Raw genomic sequence first — 9,455 nt, forward strand, 5'->3', positions numbered from 1 at the left:
AGATGGCTGAAAACCAAGACAATCAGCTGCCTCCTGTAATTGCGGTTAATCAAAATCCTGCTCCACGCACTATGTATGATTATGCTAAACCTTCTTTAACAAGAACTGAATCAAGCATAGTTAGACTGCTGTAGCTGCAAATACTTTTGAACTAAAACCTAACACTATTCAAATGATACAGCAATTTGTTCAGTTTGATGGTTTGCAAGATGAGGATCCCAACGCTCACTTAGCAAAGTTTTTGGAACTATGCGATACATTTAAAATTAATGGTGTTTTTGATAATGCCATTTGTCTTCAGTTATTCCCTTTTTCATTGAGGAACAAAGCTAAATAGTGGTTGAACTCATTACCACGAGGGTTAATTACTACTTGGGAACAAATGACCAAAAAATTTGTATTAAAATATTTCCCGTCGGCTAAAACGGCCAAATTACGTAATGATATCTCTTCGTTTGTACAGATGGACTTAGAAACTCTTTACAATGCATGGGAGAGATACAAGGACTTACTGAGAAGGTGCCCTCACCATGGGTTACCGCTTTGGCTTCAGGTTCAAATGTTCCATAATGCCCTGAATCCTTTGACTCGGCAAATGGTTACGCAGCTGCTGCCAGAACCATCAATAATAAAACACATGAAGATGCTTATGAGTTTATAGAGGAGATGTCACTGAATAATTATTAGTGGCAAGTCATGAGGACAAAACCAACGAAAACAACCAGTGTTTATAGCGTCGATTCGGTCACCATGCTCTCTAATAAGGTAGAACTCTTGAATAAGAAAATTGATGGTTTTCTTAATTCTTCACAGGCTCACCCAGTAATGCAGTGTGAAGCAAGTGGAGGTGGATCAAGCAATTCGGAATACCAACCTTATGGCCACAACATGGATAACGAGCAGTTAAATTACATGGGTAATAATTCTCGATCTCAAAACAATCCATATAGTAACACTTACAATGCAGGTTGGAGGAACCACCCAAATTTCTCATGGGGAGGCCAAGGAAATCAAAGAACACAACATCCTCCAAGCTTTCAACAACCACCTTACCAACAAGAGAAGAAATCAAACCTTGAACAGATGCCGTCTAAATTTATCTCAGTGTCAGAAATCCATTTCCAGAACACCGAGATAGCACTTAAAAATCAACAAGCATCGATCCAAGGGCTCGAAACTCAGATAGGCCAGCTGTCCAAACTAATTTCAGAAAGACCACTTGTAACAGCCCAAAATTTACCCTAGTCGGGAAGTGGTTTCGAGACCACAAAACCGAGTTATGAAGATAATTAATTGTTATATTCTATGTTTATTATGTGTGTACATGCATATGTGGAAGTTTCATGCCTTAATTTTGCCAATTGCATGAGGAATTATTTAAATAGGGATCAACATGAGACATGGTGAAAAATGATAGGTTAATTTTAAAGGGGCTTATTAGTGCATGTCAACACAAAGGTGGACTTGCATGTCAAATTGCCCAATTTTCCTTATAGTGGCCGGCCAAGGTGGGTTGATGATGGGCAAAATATTTGTTGAAATTGATATTGGGTTATGGGATTTAATAAATAAAAGAAAAGAATGAAAATGTGATGAAAAAAAAAAGGGGGCTTCATTCTTGTCTTCTTGGCCGAATTGAAGGAAGGAATAGGGGTAAAGAACTTTCGGCCATTTGAATGTTTAATAAGGTTAGTATATTGTGTTAAAGTTGTGAAATTTTAGCTTGTTTTAGGTTAATTATCATGGTTCTTACTTAGACCATGCTAATTCTTTTTAAAAACTTTGATGGATGGATGGACCATTCGGCTATGGCTATTAAAGAAGGAATTTGATTATTTCCTTTAAGTTTTGATGGATAAAGAAACAAAAGGTTGTTGATGGAAGAAGTTAATGTGTTAAGAGATTATATGAAACTTATTCATGTTTATATATGTTATATGCATTGAAAATGGTTGATGATTTTGGAAGTGATTAGATTGAATCGGCCATGGTATATCCATAAACCCGATTTATGCTTGTTATGTGGTGGAAATTAAGGGTTAAATGTATGAAATTTGATGTATATTAACTATAGGTAATCACATACGTAAGGTCAAATTTAATTTGGTATATTCGGCCATATAGGTGTATATGTTTGTGATACTATTTTTGTTAACTCTTGATAACCGATTAAGGGAGTAATATTGGCTTATAAGGTTGAGTTGATTCATGATGTTGTATATTAGAATCAAAAATACTCAAGACTAGGTTACCATAATAGCGATAATGCATTCGGCCTTGAAGCATTAATCGAATATGGTTAAGGTTTTGATATTTTGAACAAGGATAATTGTGAAATGGAGTGAAAACCGTTAAATTATACATAAGTATCCAGCAAGAAAATTAAACTACTAAATGTGTTTATTATAGATCAAGACATCAAAGGGAGAGAATCAAGCAAAGGCAAAGAAAAGATCATCGAGTAGCCGAGTTGGAACCATCTTACCCAACATAAAGTAAGTCATTAAGCATATAGTTGGTATTAATTCAAATGGTCATAACGTTTATATAATGACGCTGAATGGAATGAATAAATATATATATATGCATGTACGTATGTGGTGATGAAAGTGTTGAATGAAAAGAAAAGAGGTGAGATGTATTGAGTTGTTGATCTCGGCACTAAATGTGCGGGTATAAACATTTATGACCATGAGATTGGCGCTAAGTGTGCGGGTTTAAATTGTGCAGCACTAAGTGTGCGAATTGAATATGTAGCACTAAGTGTGCGAGTTTGACTATGTAGCACTAAGTGTGCGAGTTGACTATGTAGCACTAAGTGTGCGAGTATGATTATGTAGCACTAAGTGTGCGAGTTGATTATATAGCACTGAGTGTGCAGACTTAATAAATATTCTTGAATCATTATGGACACTAAGTGTGCGACACTATTGAGTCGATCACGGATAGCGGATCGGGTAAGTATCTTGAGTTCATGGCTAATAGGTGCTATGTTTATATTTGGAGTTGAGCTTGGTAAGTTGAACCTATGTGACAAATATACTTGAAGTCACGTACATAAGATTTATCGTGGAATGGGTGAAAGGCCGTTTAGTTGTATGATTGTAACGAAAATAAAATGATTTATGAAAATGCCTCGAATATTCTATTGATGAGTATATGGAATGTGAATGCATGATTTGGTATGAGATTGAACCGATAGGTCGGAGGAACTATGGTATGGTTCGGTATGGATGGAGTAACTAGCCTCGTTCCATTTTGTTTCCTCTTGTGATAATGTTATTAATGGATGGTAGTGTATTGCTTATGACTTACTGAGTTATAAACTCACTCGGTGTTTCCTTGTCACCTATTCTAGGTTTCTTGGACTCATCTCCTTTTGCGTGGTCGGGCCGTCATCGAAGTCATCACACCGGATAGCAAGTTTTGGTACTTTCTTCTTAGTTGGCTTAGGAGAACATTTCGGCATGTATAGGCTATTATGTTGTGTTTGAACTTTGGTATGTAATCTTTTAGCCATGCGAAAATGGCATAAATGTTCGGTTGGGTTTGGATTCATAACGTTAGGTCGCAAATCTTGATAATTCGACCTTCTTATGCCATACGTCATGGTTGATTATTTTGGTGTTAAAATTCATGATATGGCAATAGTGTAGTAGGGGGAAGTTTGACAATGATTAGCCTTTGGCATGGTTAGTCATGATCATAATTTGTGATATGCATGATGAATTATTAGTTAGATCAAGGAGTAAACACGAAGTGGGCATAGTTGCTTTCGTAACAGATGCTGGCAGCAGCAGTGACATGAGATTGAAAAATCACTAAAAATAGTAGGAGTGGAATTAATTAATGAATAAATTATGTAATCGAAGTTCGATGAGTCTATTTTCATATAGAAGTAACGAAAGGATCATATGGACAGTATGTTAAGAGATAATCAGGTTCTCGTGGGACAGGGCCAGAACGGTTTCTGGATTCCCTGCTCCGACTTTGGAAATTCATTATAAATTAACCAGAGATAATTAGGAGTCATACCATATATGTATAGATTCCTCTCTGAGTCTAGTTTCTATAGAAACAAATGGTATCAGTATGGAAGTTCTGTACAGGGAGATATCCAGGTCGTAATGCGCAAAGGTCAGTGTAGTCGACCCCAGTAACATGGGAGACTTTGACTAATAAACTGTACTAATTGGCCCGACCAAAAATTATAGAAAAAAATATGTAGATGGGAATATGAGTCTAATTTCAGAGAAAATTTACGGAACTGGATTTTGAGTTCCAGAGCTCAAGATATGATTTTTAAAGCTACTAGTACGCAGATTGACAGCTTGTCTGGAAAAATTTTAATAAGTGGTTTGAAGTCTGTTAACAGCTCGTGTTCGACTCCGGCGATGGCCTCGGGTTCGGGGTGTTACATTTGATTGGTATCAGAGCTATGGTTTAGTCGGTTCTAGAACTACCATAGCACGTATGAGTCTAGCTATACATGCCGAATGTTAATGTTTAACTGTGTGATGACTTCTGACGGTTAAAATTTATGTTTTGATTAGTAAATGGATCCCGGTGTAGAAAGAATCTTAGCGGATGACGTTGAAAGTGTAGCGGCTGCTCCTGCACAAGGGACACCGCCTATTGAACCTCAGTCTTCTGCGAATAATCAAGGTGAGGGGGCTAAACAAGCCTTCTTTACCATGATGAATGAGTGGGTCGCGCAGTATGCCCGAACCAATCCGGCTGTCCAACAATTCCCGAATTTGAATAATCCACCCCCGGAGCCAGTAATACCATCAGTTACTGATCCTGTGAGGCTGAGTAAGCCACCTGTAGACTTGATTAGGAAGCGCGGGGCTGAGGAGTTCAGGGCCATAGTTACTGATGATGCTGAAAGGGCCGAGTTCTGGCTTGATAACACCGTTCGGGTGTTCGATGAACTGTCATGCACACCTGATGAATGTCTAAAGTGTGCTGTATCCTTGTTGCGAGACTCAGCCTACTATTGGTGGAGGACCTTGATTTCCATAGTCCCGAACGAACGAGTAACTTGGGACTTCTTTCAGACGGAATTTCGAAAGAAATATATTAGCCAACGGTTCATTGATCAGAAGCGTAAGGAATTCTTGGAACTCAAGCAAGGCCGTATGACAGTATCTGAATACGAACATGAATTCGTGAGACTCAGTAGGTATGCCCGGGAGTGTGTAGCTGATGAGGTTGCTATGTGCAAAAGATTCGAAGAAGGATTGAATGAAGATTTAAAGCTACTAATGGGTATTTTGGAAATAAAAGAATTCGTAACACTAGTCGAACGAGCCTGCAAGGCGGAAGAACTTGGAAAGGAGAAGAAGAAGGCTGAATTTGAAGCTAGAGACTATCGTAAAAGATCGACGGGTAAAGCTCCGTTCTCAGCTGTAAAGAAGTTCAAGGAGGACACTAATAAGTCGAGGACGACTGCGGGAATTTCCATCAGAGCAAAACCATCGACGGGCTCCCGAGCTACTTCGGTAGCTAGTGTGGGCAATAATCATCTAGAGAAACCTGAATGTCCCCAATGCGGAAGACGACACCCAGGTGAATGTTGGGGTAAGTCTACTAACAGGGCCTGTTACGGATGCGGTTCGAAGGACCACTTCATTAGAGATTGCACGGAGCTTGATGAGAAGAATAAGATTCAAGGTGCAAGACCTAGTGGAGTGACAACTAGAGGTAGACCACCGAGAATTTTGGAAGGTAGGGGTGGCAGTTAGAGAGGGGCCTCTGATACGGCTGTTCGAGCCGAGAACCGTACTCCTGCTAGAGCTTATGCCATCCGCGCACGAGAGGAGGCATCCTCCCCTGACGTCATCACTGGTACCTTCACTCTCTTTGATACTAATGTGATTGCATTGATTGACCCTGGCTCTACTCATTCATATGTATGCGAAACCTTAGCATCCAGTAAGACTCTACCTGTTGAGTCTACTGAGTTCGTAATTCGAGTGTCAAACCCTTTGGGTCAATGCGTATTTGTTGATAAAGTGTGTAAGAGATGCCCTCTAATAATCCGAGAATCCTGTTTTCCGGCCGATTTGATGCTTTTGCCGTTTGACGAATTTGATGTTATTCTTGTTTGGATTGGTTGACCGCGCATGATGCGGTTGTGAATTGCAAAAGCAAGACTATTGATTTGAGGTGCGCAAATAACGAGATAATCCGAGTTGAGTCTGCGGACTTAAGGGGGTTGCCAGTTGTAATATCAGCAATGTTGGCCCAGAAATATGTGAGAAAGGGTGCGAAGCATACCTTGCGTATGTACTTGATGACAAAGAGTTAGAAAAGAAACCCGAATCTGTGCCGGTGGTTTGTGAATACCCGGATGTTTTTCCTGAAGAGTTACCGGGTTTGCCACCTGTTCGGGAGATAGAGTTTGGTATTGAGCTTGTACCTGGAACTACGCCAATTTCGATAGCTCCGTATCGTATGGCACTAACCGAGTTAAAGAGTTGAAAGCTCAGTTGCAAGAATTGACGGATAGAGGTTTCGCTCGACCAAGTTTCTCACCTTGGGGTGCACCAGTATTGTTCGTGAAAAAGAAGGACGGAACCATGAGGTTGTGCATTGACTATCGTCAACTGAATAAAGTGACGATAAAGAACAAATATCCGTTGCCGCGCATCGATGATTTGTTCGACCAACTGAAGGGAGCCTCAGTGTTCTCAAAAATAGATTTGAGATCGGGCTATTATCAGTTGCGAATTCGAGATTCGGACATACCCAAAACTGCTTTCAGAACGAGGTACGGTCACTACGAGTTCTTAGTGATGCCGTTTGGGCTCACTAATGCCCTGCAGTATTTATGGATTTGATGAATCGGATCTTCAGACCATATTTGGATCGGTTCGTAGTTGTGTTCATTGATGACATCTTGGTCTATTCAAGAGATGAGATCGAACATGCTGAACACTTAAGATTAATGTTGCAAGTTTTGTGGGATAAGAAGTTATATGCTAAGTTCAGTAAGTGTGAGTTCTGGTTAAGAGAGGTTAGCTTCTTGGGTCATGTGGTATCCGCATCGGGTATTCGAGTTGACCCGAACAAAATCTCAGCCATACTTAACTGGAAACCTCCGAGAAATATTACTGAGGTTCGGAGCTTTTTGGGACTCGCCGGTTATTACCGACGATTTGTCAAAGGTTTCTCGATGATAGCCACACCAATGACGAAGCTACTTCAAAAGGATGCTAAGTTCGAATGGACGGAGAAATGTCAGAAAGGCTTCGATCAACTGAAAACTCATTTGACTGAAGCTCCAATTTTAGTGCAACCCGAATCAGGCAAAGAGTTTGTCATTTATAGTGACGCATCCCTACTCGGGTTGGGTTGCGTTTGATGCAAGAAGGTCGAGTTGTGGCCTATGCGTCGAGACAATTGAAGCCACACGAGAGAAATTATCCCACCCATGATCTCGAGCTAGCCGCCATCGTATTTGCTTTGAAAATATGGCGACATTATTTGTTTGGCGAAAAGTGCCATGTATTTTCGGATCACAAAAGTCTCAAATATTTGATGACTCAAAGAGACCTAAATCTGCGACAAAGACGTTGGCTTAAGTTGTTGAAAGATTACGAGCTTGCCATTGATTACCACCCGGGAAAGGCTAATGTGGTTGCGGACGCCTTAAGCCGGAAATCGCTGTTTGCTTTACGAGCGATGAATGTGCACTTGTCTGTTCTACCCGACAATGTGTTAGTAGCTGAATTAAAAGCCAAACCATTATTGATTCATCAAATTCGTGAAGCCCAGAAAGTTGATGATGAATTGGTTGCAAAACGGGCTGAGTGTGTTCCGAACAAGGAATCGGAGTTTCAAATGGATGATGATGATTGTTTGAGGTTCAGAAGTCGTTTGTGTGTTCCAAAGAATTCGGAACTTATTTCGATGATTTTGAATGAGGCTCATAGTGGCCGAATGTCTATCCACCCGGGTAGTACTAAAATGTACAACGATCTGAAACGTCAATTTTGGTGGCCGGGCATGAAACGAGACATTTCGGAATTTGTTTTAAGGTGTTTAATATGTCAACAAGTGAAAGCGGAACATCAAGTGCCTTCGGGATTACTTCAGCCAATCATGATACCTGAATGGAAATGGGATCGAGTCACGATGGATTTTGTATCTGGGTTACCATTGTCGACGAGTAAGAAAGATGCGATTTGGGTTGTTGTCGATAGACTGACTAAGTCGGCTCACTTTATCCCTGTATGTACGGATTTTTCATTGGATAAACTAGCCGAATTGTATGTTTCTCAGATTGTGAGATTACATGGAGTACATATTTCTATCGTGTCGGATAGAGATCCGAGATTCACCTCGCGATTTTGGAAGAAATTGCAAGAAGCTTTGGGTACCAAGCTGCATTTTAGCACCGCTTTTCATCCCAAACCGATGGTCAATCCGAGCGGATAATTCATATGCTCGAGGATATGCTGAGATGCTGCATCCTTGAGTTTAGTGGTTCATGGAACGGTATGTACCTTTGATTGAATTCGCTTACAATAATAGTTTTCAATCAAGTATTAAGATGGCACCTTACGAGGCTTTGTACGTCGTAAATGCCGTACACCATTGTTTTGGACCGAGCTCGGTGAAAGTAAAGTTTTCGGAGTTGATTTGATTAAAGATGCCGAACAGAAAGTAAAGGTAATCCGCGAAAGTCTGAAGGCAGCCACAGATCGTCAGAAATCGTATGCGGATCTGAAACGAAAGGACATTGAATATCAGGTGGGGGATAAAGTGTTCCTTAAAGTTTCGCCTTGGAAAAAGGTACTTAGGTTTGGCCGTAAGGGCAAGTTGAGCCCGAGATTCATTGGGGCGTACGAAATCTCCGAACGAGTGGGGCCAGTTGCGTATAGATTGATTTTGCCCCCTGAGCTTGAAAAGATTCACGATGTCTTTCATGTTTCGATGCTTCGACGCTATCGATCTGATCCATCGCATATAATTAGCCCATCAGAGGTTGAAATTCAAGCCGATATGAGTTATGAAGAAGAACCGATACGTATCCTAGCTCGTGAAGTGAAGGAGTTGCGAAACAAAAGGGTTCCGTTAGTGAAGGTGTTATGGCTCAAACATGGGATCGAGGAAGCTACTTGGGAAACCGAGAGGCTCGATGAAAGAACGATACCCAAACCTATTTACCGGTAAGATTTTCGAGGGACGAAAATTTCTTAGAGTGGGGGGAGAGTTGTAACAGCCCAAAATTTACCCTAGTCAGGAAGTGGTTTCGGGACCACAAACCGAGTTATGAAGATAATTAATTGTTTATTCTTGTTTATTATTGTGTAATATTGTGAAGTTCATGCTTAATTTTGCCAATTGATGAGATTATTTAAATAGGGATCAACATGAGACATGGTGAAATTAGAGTTATTAAAGTGGCTTATTAATTGCCAATGTGCATGAGCCAATTTTCCATA

General features: G+C 40.4%; 1 non-coding gene across 1 annotated transcript; it reads right to left on the reverse strand.

Annotated features, from left to right (window-relative positions):
* Positions 1–430: 430 nt before the first annotated feature.
* LOC121211958 (small nucleolar RNA R71) lies at positions 431–537 on the reverse strand. The gene has a single exon (XR_005907173.1). It is a non-coding gene; the product is annotated as a small nucleolar RNA R71 (small nucleolar RNA).
* Between the last annotated feature and the right edge of the window lie 8,918 nt (positions 538–9,455).

This window comes from Gossypium hirsutum, chromosome A12 (assembly GCF_007990345.1).
Source record: "Gossypium hirsutum isolate 1008001.06 chromosome A12, Gossypium_hirsutum_v2.1, whole genome shotgun sequence".
In the NCBI taxonomy this organism is placed as follows: Eukaryota; Viridiplantae; Streptophyta; class Magnoliopsida; order Malvales; family Malvaceae; genus Gossypium; species Gossypium hirsutum.